This window comes from Lissotriton helveticus, chromosome 4_1, assembly GCF_964261635.1.
Source record: "Lissotriton helveticus chromosome 4_1, aLisHel1.1, whole genome shotgun sequence".
Classification (NCBI taxonomy): Eukaryota; Metazoa; Chordata; class Amphibia; order Caudata; family Salamandridae; genus Lissotriton; species Lissotriton helveticus.
Window position 1 is genome coordinate 495165290 of NC_136063.1, and position 12082 is coordinate 495177371.

At 47.7% G+C, this 12082-nt stretch overlaps 1 protein-coding gene across 5 annotated transcripts in view; it reads right to left on the reverse strand.

Annotated features, from left to right (window-relative positions):
• Window positions 1-12082, reverse strand: part of LOC144828696 (carbonic anhydrase 13-like) — a 796251-nt gene that overhangs the window by 412211 nt on the left and 371958 nt on the right. The gene's annotated exons all lie outside the window — the stretch shown is intronic.

Consider the following 12082-nt stretch of genomic DNA (forward strand, 5'->3'; position numbering starts at 1 on the left):
ATTTATCTGCTCCTCCTCATTATCTTTAAACTGCACGGCAGCTTGCATTACCGAAAGTCCCCCTTCTCTCTTATTTTTCTTAGCTAATTTAATTTCTTTTTGTTTGGCTTCTTTACGCCATAAGCGGAAAGAGTCAAACATCGCCGGCCGGGCTTTCTTTTTAAAGAGTTTCACTTCAAGGTTGTCTAAGATTTCAGAATCAAAGCTACCATATTGGGGCCATTTTAAAACACCATCTCTCCTAGTGTATTTAATCCATACTTCGTTGTAAACGATGGGGCCTACCCCATGTTTAACATATAGCTCGTAAGTCGGAGTTCCAACTGGAGGAACCGAACATGAGTCCTCCAATCGGGAGTCCCTGTTATTACCAAGACAAAACAAATTCCCAAGTCTAAGACTAGGCATCCTCGCTCTCTAGTCTAGTTCCAAAACTTCAAAGGATTATCGATTACGATATTTCTCGTGAATACACGAGTCCTTCGGTTATGGTGCTTGCAAGTACCAATACAAAACCTTTTGTATCCCAAAGATACCACAAAGTAAGTCCAACTAAGGACTGGGAGACGCTCCACTTATACTTAACTGAAAATATCGATGGCGTCACCAGAAGACTCGTCTCAGTGTTTCGCTCTACCGAAAACTTCAAGGGTCCAACATCAGGGCGATAGCCAGGGCAGCAGTCCTTGTAGCCGTCGGGAAGCGGGGAACCTCGCAGCAAAGACCTTCGGACCACGTCGACATGCAGGGGTCGATGAGGTGGTGGGCCCTCCTCCGGAATTTCCACACGAAGCTCCTCAAGATCTTCAGGCTGACTGGTACCACTGGAATCGCCTCAAACGCTGGGCGCCAACTGAGGTACTGGGTTTTTAAGAACCGGCACAGAACCGGTAACCCAGCGGTGTCAGGGAATCAACACCCAGAGATCTCGGGTTCTTCCTGAGTCAGACCTACAGAAACTCAGAGTCTTCTAGGTGAAGTCAAAGATTAGTTTATTGGCTGCATCCAAGGTAACAGGGTCCTAGAAGTACAATACGGGTATATTCTCAGGAGACTGCACACTTTCACGAAGTCAGGCTTCTCTCTTTATACATGGTATTCGGCCTTGGGCAAACATTCTTCGAATTCGTGGTATTTCATTTATAGTTACTGGTTACAAAAGAAAATCAGAGTCGTGATGACATGTACATATTTCACGTCGTGCTGCCCATAACAAATCATCCGGCAAGGCCCAACATTTCATCAGATATCGCTGGACCCCCAATAAAAACGGTCACCTCCCCATCATAAAGCAAGTGAAGAAAAGGAGTGGAGAAAAGATGTGAGCGAGATATGGCAGGTGTGCGCGCTGAAATGGTTTTATGGCTGGTTGAGCCTAGATGCTATCTTGCTCGGCCACTGGGAGGGAACTGACCTAACGAGTTCGGCCTGGGGCAATGGTTCTAACTTGTACTGAGGTCAGGGAGAAGTCGATTAAGGAGTATGTGTCCTTGTGGAATCAAATTCAACTGGATTAAGGCCTATGTAAAGGGCAACATATAAATGGGAGTGGGGTTCAGAATGTAAATGACGATTTCGAGGTGAAATCGTCACTCGAATACGCCGAAAATACATGTACATGATGTACTCGTCATTCTCGGTGTTTTGATACCAAATTCGTCCTATTTCGACGAAGTTTTTATTCTCGAGTCCAGTACTATTATATGAATCCAGATTTTCAGAACCACAGCAGAACACGGGCTCCTATACGGAACAATGAGACTATGACCAAATAGTGTTCGGTCGCACCGTAATCGGTCGGGCGGAACCAAATCCGAGATGGTGCCAGGGGGAAAAAACCTAAAAGGGTGATTTTACTTTTCGCACTCCAATCTAACCATATTTGGAGAAGGCGTTGGACTCTAAAGGGAGGACATTTACTATTCCTACTCCAATCTAAATGAATTTGGGAAAGGCGTTGGACATTAAAGGGGTAACTTTTACTATTCCTACTTCAATCTAATCCAATTTGAGGAAGGTGTTGGACACTAAGAACAAGTTACTTACCTTTGAAAATGCATTATATGGTAGGGACATTTTCTAGCCGCAGGTTCCTTATTGTTTTAATTCTCCCCAGGGTTCAGACTGGGTCTGAACATTTTTCAGCAGTACCTCTGTGTGCTGGGGATGGATCATACGACTCCATGATCACGACAACTCTGGTTATGAAGTCAGTGGAGTCATATAAATCCTCTCTGGGGTGCGGATGTTAGTTTCTTCTGTGAAACCTTATGCGTCACTAGGTGGAGCCACTATAGAAACTGGCTGTGGAAAAAGTGCGCCAAAAGTATCAATGTTGTTAAGTGCATTCTGCACAAACACAGAACTATGCACAGGAAAACAGGACCTCGTGTGTAGGGGTTGTACCTTCCTACCACCTTAGTAGGTCAAAGTCCCCAAACCGAATAGCTATAGTGTCTCATTTGTTCTCCTACATATTCACAAAGCTACAAATGATTAGAAAACCCAGAACACAACACTCCTACCTCTCAGGAATCACAGTAGCAAGACATACCCTTTCACTCGCTCTCTCGTACTTGTCCACAACAAGAAATGACAGTCACTGTAATAGTTAAAAATGCTTGTTTTTAGCTATTGTGCTCTATACTGCAGTATACGAGCCACTACCAGCAGCAAAGTGCATAAACTCAGAACAATTAGCATGGTTACAATTCTATAGAATATATAGGGGGTGTCATCATATACAGACAGTGGAAAAAGGACTAAAATGCCTAACTACCCTCCCCTTGGTAAGGTTGAGTTTTATTATATAAAGGAAGATCTCTGGGCTTTGTCAGCAGACCCCATACCTTAGTGCCTAGATGGAAGTTTTACATCATAGGAACAGCATAGCTATTCTCCCTGGAAAAGTCTCTCTCCAAGTGTGTGTTTGAGCAACATGCTTCCCAGTAATATCAAAGTGCGAGTTTCCATCAGTGCAGCTGTGTTTAGCTTGTTTTGTCTAGGTGCTAGGGACTGACCAGAACAGAATAACAAGGGGCATTGTTTATTGACCTTGCACATCGTATTCGGAGTAAACTCCAGAAACTAGTGGAGAAAGCGAAAAAGCAGACAGTTCTCATGTGAAAGTCATAAACAGAACCTTGCAAAATAAAGTCAGGTAGTAATGTGTGCAAAAGCAACATCATGGCAGCAGAGCTCATGCTAACTCAGCAATGTCGACAATTACCCTAATGGCCATATAACAATGTACCTTTGAAACAGAAAACAGAAATGAATGGTATGGAAATACCAATTCAAAAACTACAAGGTAAGACAGAATGGTTCTTGAATCACACAACCACATGGAAGAACATTTACTGGGGTATAAAATCAGTACTGAAAAAGGATAAAAACACCCAGATGAGGTCCATAAGGAAAAATCAAATTGTTCAATTAAACACGTAGCTACTTGAACACTGACCACTGGTGTAAAAAACAGGGTTGTAAAAGTAAATACCTTTTACACTACAAATGTTTTCGCAGGATGGGGAGGGCATTAAGAATCTGCAACTAGACTATGTCTCTAACAGATAGTGTGTTACCGAAGGTGTGTAGCTTCTTCATCCGATAGAGACATCGAGCCACAGATTCCTTAACTGTTGAATTAAATACCATGGCTATACTCACCCAGAGGAGGGTCTGCAAACTAATCCTTCTCAGAGAGAACCAGCCGGACAAATTAACAACAGACTAGATGCAGGTAGGAATTAGAAGAAAAGGAGCATAAGCTCCTTATGAAAACTGTGGCAAGGGCCACAGGAAATAGAAATAAAAAGAAGCCTACAGGCACAGAAAATACCATGCCCCAAGGGCAGCTAAATAACACAGTGTCAACAGTAGTACATCAGTACATGACCGCTAAAGGGAGACTGAGCCTATTGACTAGAAGGGCCAGAGGCAGTAATGAACACCCTGTAAACTACAGTTCCCTACACCAGTTAGCAAGCATTCAAAAGAACCTGTCTTTAGAGTCCTGAAAAATAAGTTCCAGAACTCATTCACATTAGAGCTTAGATGAATAAACGTATTCATTGAAAAGTTGGAAAGACCAGTCCAAGAACATAAACTGATGCCAATTAAAGTCTATTCGTGGAGAAAACTTCATTAGATAAAATGACCACTACAAGGGCACCACAACGCATAGAACCCATAGCTTCAATGTGTAATATACTGTGATATACAGAGGTGCCCAATAGGGCTGGATCCGCGATAGGTTCCCCACAGAACCACTGACTGTATAAACATTATCAGCCAGATTCATCATTCTCCCGTTTTGCGAGCCCCTAATAGCGATTCATAAGGAATCGCTATTAAGGACTTGCAAAACGGGATTCATGTAGGAATTGCAAAAAATATTGTGATTCCTACATGTTCCTTATTTGCGATTAGCAAATTGCTAATCGCAAATAAGGAATAACTCCCCATGAATTCCTATGGGCCTACAGGAGAAGTGTGGCTCACTGGTTAGAGGAGGCAGACCTGGAAGCAGAGGTCAGCCCGGGACCAGGGTTCAATTCCCGGCTCGGCGGGGTCTTGAGTCCTAAAATGTCCATGGACTCGACAATTTTCGCTCCGGTGCTTACTCGATTCACGGGTTCACACTCTGCGACTCTGGGCAATAGCTTGCTTAATCTCCACAATGGCCCCTCGCGGCGGGATGCCTGGTTTTCACCTTGCGGATACCCTGCCGGGGTTATCTCACAGGGGAATACCAGGACGGGTTCCCTAAGCAAGCGCTTAGAAACCGCTTGGTGATTTGCGCTATATAAATTCCTGTACATTTACATTAGCTAATCGCAAATAAGGATGCGATTTCAAGGGTGCAGGGTTGTCCAAAGGACACCCTGTAGCACCCCTGAAATGTAATCTACATTGGTGTTGCGCACACACATGTCCAAAGGACATGTGTGTGTGTAACATGCAACTTAGAAAAATGCATTTAAATGCATTTTTCTAAGTTTTTGCTATTTACCACGAGGTCTGACCTCTCGGTAAATAGCGGCCCAAAATTGCAATTTCGCAATCTTAAAATGATTTATGAATTGCATTTAAGGAATCTCAAATAGAGATTCCTTAAATGCAATTCTTCGCAAATGTGCGAATTCTTTAATAGCGAATTTTGCATTTGGGATGATGAATCCCAAATGCAAAAATTGCACTGGCAAAAGGCAAGATTCTGAGAATCTTGCCCTTTGCAAGTGCAATTTAGCTTGATGAATCAGGCTGTATGTCTTTGATAAAACATTTGTATGCGAAAAAGAGAATTTACCTGATCTTCCAGTTGTAGAACTATTTTTCAAAACTTTAAGTAAACAGTACATCTGATTTAATGGGTCTGTAAATGAATAACTATACTATATTTTTGTCTTGCTTATTCTCTCTCCCAGCATGTTTACTTACACCTTGTTTCTGATGGATACTAATACATGCAGATTCCTCACCTCTTGACATTGATTTTGAAGTCTAGGGGTGATACCTACCTTGGGGTAATACCTGTCCTGAGGTCGTGAGCGATGTCACCTGGCAAACGGATTGAAGTAATAGGGCTGAGGGAGGGCAACTCTTAAAAAGAAGGCAAGTCTCTAAAACGACCTCAGGAGCTGGATCCAGAACGAGGTCTGGATCAGGGGCACCCACAGCTCCATCAGAGGGTGCATCTTACTTCCAATGGCATCTGCGGATAAGAAGGCCTGAACAATTTTGTAATCACTTATGTCTGTGATTTGGATGTAAAAAAGGTTTGTCAACGTTTTCAAATACCATATCACAAATGTTTATTTGTACCTCAAGGTTTGCCTGTTTGTTAAATAAACCTTATATTTAGTCTTCAGTCCCCCCAAAAAAAAGAACCCATAGAGACGAGAAGATAGCAATTGCCTAGATATGAATTTGCCATAAATAATGAACAAAAAATGGCCAAATCTATAAAGATTATACTCTAGGTGTAAAAATATACAATATATACCGCAGACGTCAACGCCGATGTGGTGAGGTGGTTTTGGCGTTATCAATTTTGGAGATAGGTCCCCCTCAACCCTGAGGTTGTGCCATGACTAATTGTATGCCAACTGTCAGCATCCCTCTTTTTAATTAATCAATGCCTTTGCCTCGGTGTGAGACACCTTTGATACTGACCTCGCAACAATAATACTTTATGTTCATCATCCACCTAGCAGTTCACCATTCTGTGGCATTTGGGATTTGGAGTCCTAAGGGTTTGGGAGCACATGCTCGGCAGAGTTTGAGTTGCAAGTATACTCTTTGTCTGAACTTGCAACCCCGAGATGAGACTTTAATTATCCAGTCCCGGTGCTCGGTTCTTATCAGGATTGTGACATTGACATTATGGCAGGAAAACACTTCGAATTCAAAGTTGAGGTCAGAGGTCATGCTGCTGCAGACTGCTTATCAGCTCGGGTGAGCTTTCGGGACGTTTGGCTAATAAAAGCGGACATGAACATTAACTTCTGACAGCAGTGGCATTTTTATATTATGTGGTATATATTTTTAATTAGGCAATGCAGGATTTTGAGTTTGGCTCCATTTTTTAAATACCCACATTAATCCCAGTGTGATAAACGATTTTGATGACTCACATGTATAATTACCCATGGGGAAAACATTTTCGGTATTTTAGCAAACTAAATACATGCAATGTGCGTAAGATTTATGAAGTAATGCTTTACCTGCATTTATGCTGATTTTTGAACTGTGGACAGTATATATATGTTGTATTTCATCTGTGAGTTGAGCACACACTGTATAGTATGTTGTTTATGTTTACTCATCAGTCTGGTAGGAAGGGCTACTTAATACAGGTGCAATACAGCGCCAAACTAGATTGACAAAGGCCTCTTGAAGGCTGAAACGCGTCTCTCCTTGTGCTTGGGATTGAGGGCGACCTGAATAAATAAAAAGATGCCGAAACCGGAATCACCTCGAGTCCGTGCCTTCTTCCATAGAGTTTCTGTGGGAGGTGGTTGTTTGTTTCATTTGATGCAGCGTGAGAGGTCGTCACACTTTCACGGAACACCAGTTGATTGTGGCTTTCCCTTCAGACCGATTTTGTGGAGGAGTACTGGAGTGCTAATGGGTGAGCCCCCAGCTGTGCAGCCAGGAAGAGGTACGAGGATGACTGCGGCAGAAGATGAGGGTCTCGTAGCGGGGCGGTTTTCGCGACTGCCAGCCTGGGATCTTTGTTTTCACCAGCAAGAGAGGCCTTGCCCGGAAGACTGGTACCAGCTGGTGACTGGGCACCGCAGACGCCAACGCCGATGTGGTGAGGTGGTTTTGGCGTTATCAATTTTGGAGATAGGTCCCCCTCAACCCTGAGGTTGTGCCATGACTAATTGTATGCCAACTGTCAGTATCCCTCTTTTTTATTAATCAATGCCTTTGCCCTGATGTGAGACACCTTTGATACTGACCTCGCAACAATAATACTTTATGTTCATCATCCACCTAGCAGTTCACCATTCTGTTACATTTCAGGATTTGGAGTCCTAAGGGTTTGGGAGCACATGCTCGGCAGAGTTTGAGTTGCAAGTATACTCTTTGTCTGAACATGCAGCCCCGAGATGAGACTTTAATTATCCAGTCCCGGTGCTCGGTTCTTATCAGGATTGTGACATTGACATTATGGCAGGAAAACACTTTGAATTCAAAGTTGAGGTCAGAGGTCATCCTGCTGCAGACTGCTTATCAGCTCAGGTGAGCTTTTGGGACGTTTGGCTAATAAAAGCGGACATGAACATTAACTTCTGACAGCAGTGGCATTTTTATATTATGTGGTATATATTTTTAATAAGGCAACGCAGGATTTTGAGTTTGGCTGCATTTTTTTAAATACCCACATTAATCCCAGTGTGATAAACGATTTTGATGACTCACATGTATAATTACCCATGGGGAAAACATTTTCGGTATTTTAGCAAACTAAATACATGCAATGTGCGTAAGATTTATGAAGTAATGCTTTACCTGCATTTATGCTGATTTTTGAACTGTGGACAGTATATATATGTTGTATTTCATCTGTGAGTTGAGCACACACTTTATAGTATGTTGTTTATGTTTACTCATCAGTCTGGTGTAGTGTCCTAGCATGGACACGTTCTAGTGTTCAAGTGTCTGTATTACACTTTACACCCACCCACCACAGACGTCATGGTGTCACATGACGCTGGCAATAAAAGGGGCCGAGCGCACGTGCTCGAGGCCATTCCCACTACCCTCATCTGGTGTCTGCGTCAGTCATTTGCTGCTCCTAACATGCGGGCCTAGGGCCCTCCACCACAAACTTTACAATGGCGACGAGGCCGGTAGTGCAGCCCATGCGTGCCACTACCCACTGCTAATCTCCAAGAACAAAAAAAAAAAATAAAAGGGGTAGAGAGCTGCCCGCCTAGAGGGCATCCCCTGCAGCTGGGCGCAGCGCGCCGAGAAGCCGGTGGGCACGTCGGAGCCCCGCAGTGACCGGGAGCCCCACAGCAAGCCGACCGGGGCCCACCCGCGTCGACCGCCACCACCGGGTGCCACCAAGCAACAGCGGACCGCCCAGAGCCACCTGCGACGGCCGCGAGGCTGAAGACCCCCACCGCAGAGGTGCACGGGCCGGGCGGAGCCCACCCGCCGCGACTGCGACGGAGCATCTGGCCCGCCGGCCGAAGGTGAGCCCCACGGGCGAAGTGCCCGCCATGAACTGTACCACTGAATAAGCAGGACCAGCGGAGCCTACCCGCGGCCTGCCCGAGTCGTCCCCCGCCCCCGCCGCGTGTGTGCTTGGAAGCGGCAGGGGCACAGAGACTAATGGCGGCGTGAGGAAGCGCGGCCGGACCCGCAACACCCGTCAACAACGAGGGGGAGGGAGCGGAGTAGCTAACCGCCTCCCGACCCCCCCTCGCAACGTGTTCCAGGCCAGCGGAGCCCACCCGCGGCCCGCCGGTAGCGCCCAGTGAAGGACAGTCACAGCAGAGCCAGCGGAGCCCAACCGCGGCCTGCGAGAAGCAAGGTAGGTCTCCGCCGCGCAGCGTGTGCGTGTAGAAGCTGCTGCGGCGGGAGACCGGCGAAAGTGGGGCCAGCGGACCCAGAACATCCCAAAAGACAGAGCCGGCGGAGCCCACCCGCGGCCTGCCTCGAGCGCCCCCGCCGAGGGAGGAGTGACGGGAGCGACGCGCTTCCCCGCCGTAGCACAACACCTTCACCCCCGCCCGCGTGAGTACTGCCGAGGCGGCTGCGGACGGGGAGAGGACGCAAGGGAGAAGCAAGCGTCTGCAGGCGGCCAGCGCCGCCAAGATCAGAAGGTGCCCCCCCCTCCCCCTCCTCTTGTGCTCCGTGTGAGGAGCAGAGTGCAGGGGAGCAGGGGTGAAGAGAGCGTCTGCACGCGGCCAGCGCCGCCTTCATCAAAGAACCCCCTCCTTGTGTGCTCCGTGAGGGGCAGAGTGCTAGCAAGGCGGTCAACACCGCCCAAAAGCTTACAGAAGCCCACCGGGACACAGAAATAATGGAAGTGCCGGTGCACCCGGCAAGAACAGAGCATTAACCCCATGTGCACAGGAATGTAAGAATGCTCACCCACACGGAAAGGCTATCCTGCCTCCCAGGAACAAGGACAATCAACTCACACTAGAGCCTGTGCCTTTCCGCCCACAAAAGTAGACAAAAAGCAAAGGAAAGCGACTCACCATTTACAGCAGCAGCTCCAACCCCCTGTGCACTGAAGCAGTAGAGTGCACGTCCGGGAAGGACAAGATAGACTGCTAACAAATCCAGCAACACTGCCACCCAGTGGCCAAAAGCAAAAGGGCACTCACATCCAACAAGTACAAAAACAAGCATTGCACAACGCAAGCTCAGTCAACAGCATCAAGGGGCATCAGACTGAGTAGCGCCCCCAAGGAAAGCATCTAAACTCCCGCAGCAAGCAAGCATCTAAACTCCCGCAGCAAGTACCTGCGCAACAGCGCAAGTGACACCCACACACACCAGCAAGGAGTCGGCGGCTGTCACTTCCAACGCGACGTGGGAAAAGGCACCAATGCCTCACAAAGCATCCAAGCACTGACGTCTGGAGGAAACGACTGCCAAGCACTAGAAGAACGTCCAGGGAAACGACTGCCGCGATCAAAGGACGGAGAGAGCAGCGACGCCTTGTGGCCACAGGCGCTCACCGCATCATCAACTACTCCCGCCAACGGTCCAAAGCATCAAGTACCCGACGACAGCCAAAGCAGCAAGTACCCAACGTCACGCCACAGGAGTCCCAGAACCCTGAACAGTAAGTGCGCAAACAACGCGCCACGTGGCGACGCACAGCCACCGCAAGCAGAAAGAAGAATGCATGCAGCGCCATCGCGCAGAACAATCTTCGTGAATGATCGCCCATCACGTGCTGACCCACAACGGGTCCTCAGGAACTGTTGTAGCGCAAAGTCCGACAGGACGACCGAAAGCAACCTGCCAGGCATCGGCAGAAGTGGACCACCAACCGGTCCAGGACGTTCAACCATGAACAAGTCTACAAACATGGACCCCCGAACGTCACCAACAACCATCAAGAAAAGAAAGCATCAAGAAAAGAAGGTTCGCGACACCAACTCTGGCTGCTGAGGAAGAAGGAGAAAGTGTCCCCGACGGGGACAAGACCAGGGGTACACATGCAGGGTGCGCGCACTGCATGGAGGACCCAGGTCAGAAGAGAAGACACAAGATCGGTCCAAGTGATGTCGCGATGCAGAAGAAAGGAGAGATCTGAGTGGCACGTCTGCCACTGCGAAAGGGAAGGAAGAAAAGGAGAGATCTGAGTGGCACGTTTGCCACCGTGAAAAGGAAGGAAGAAAAGGAGAGATCTGAGTGGCACGTTTGCCACCGTGAAAAGGAAGGAAGAAAAGGAGAGATCTGAGTGGCACGTTTGCCACCGTGAAAAGGAAGGAAGAAAAGGAGAGATCTGAGTGGCACGTTTGCCACCGGGAAATGGAAGGAAGCATATCCATGTGGCCTGTTGCCACAGTTAAGAGTAGAAGGAGAAGTCAGTGCGAAGCAACATCCCCACAGCGAGCTAACTAAGGAAAGAGAGAGGAGTGCAGGAAGACCACTCACTCCCAAAGAGAAGTAAGGTGACAAGTGCCAGGACAACGGTGCGAGGAACACGAGGCCGGAAGAACACCAGTGGCAAAGAAGACCAGCTGACAGACGATGTTTCCGCACACCCAGGATCTGCGGAGAGGAGCAAGCGAGACTGTTAGTGACATCCACCTTTGGGGTCACACGGACACTGGACACATGCCAGCCGTGGTGACCCAGGGGCAGAGGCCTCCGGGACGCAGTCCCCGCGACGAGAGACGGTCCTCCGACGCCCATCCGAAAGGTCCGGGGAGGGCGAAGACATCGCAAGCAAAGACAGAAACCAACAGCTACCTTGGGATGAGGCTGCGGAATCTGAGGTGAGACACATCGTCTCTTCCATACCCCCACTGACGGCGGCGCAGGAACAACTGATGTGGACACATCCAGCCCAGCGCGAATCCGAGAAGAGGACCTCAAGGATATCCCGTGGCAGGGGAACACCGACGAGAGGGGTCATCCTAGTGAGAGGGATGCTTTGCAAAGGATCTGCCTTTTGCCAAGTAGGACACAGACTACAAATAAAGCTAAGGCCAAGGCCGGAAATCGTGCGTCATTCCCCGGCGAACCACCAGAACTCTAATTGCACCCATCGCCGTGGAAGTGAGCAAAAGAAGGACTGTGAGGACAATTTGGTCGCAGAGTCATCAACAGACTGTTTCCATCGAGCACCACAAACCGGTGCCACTGTGAACTGATGTTACCCGCAACAGGTTGAACACCATCTGTGATTCCAAGCAGCGGCGGATTGAAAGACACTGCGGAAGCTGAACACTTTACTGCATCCTGATACATGTTATTTTCCCCACAGGTTGATTTCTGAATGTGGGTCTTTGCAATGAAAAAATGGGAGGGATGTAGTGTCCTAGCATGGACACGTTCTAGTGTTCAAGTGTCTGTATTACACTTTACACCCACC